Raw genomic sequence first — 219 nt, 5'->3', positions numbered from 1 at the left:
CGAAATAATTAACCGGATTTAAATTCAACAAAGTTTATACATGGAATCGTTTGTATTTCGTATGAAGAGTTATAAGGTAGTCTCTCTAGTATTTGGATATTCCATGACTGTATTATGAAATTGCTTGTACTATGTTTTGATTGTAAATTATTTAATTGTGTGCGTATACGGTCAATCAAAACATAGTGCAAGCAATTTCATAATAGGCCCTGCGCACAA

Source organism: Trachymyrmex cornetzi, unplaced genomic scaffold, assembly GCF_001594075.2.
Source record: "Trachymyrmex cornetzi isolate Tcor2-1 unplaced genomic scaffold, Tcor1.1 scaffold790, whole genome shotgun sequence".
NCBI classification, from domain to species: Eukaryota; Metazoa; Arthropoda; class Insecta; order Hymenoptera; family Formicidae; genus Trachymyrmex; species Trachymyrmex cornetzi.
The sequence above is the reverse complement of the archived record's forward strand: the minus strand, read 5'-3'. Positions refer to the sequence as shown.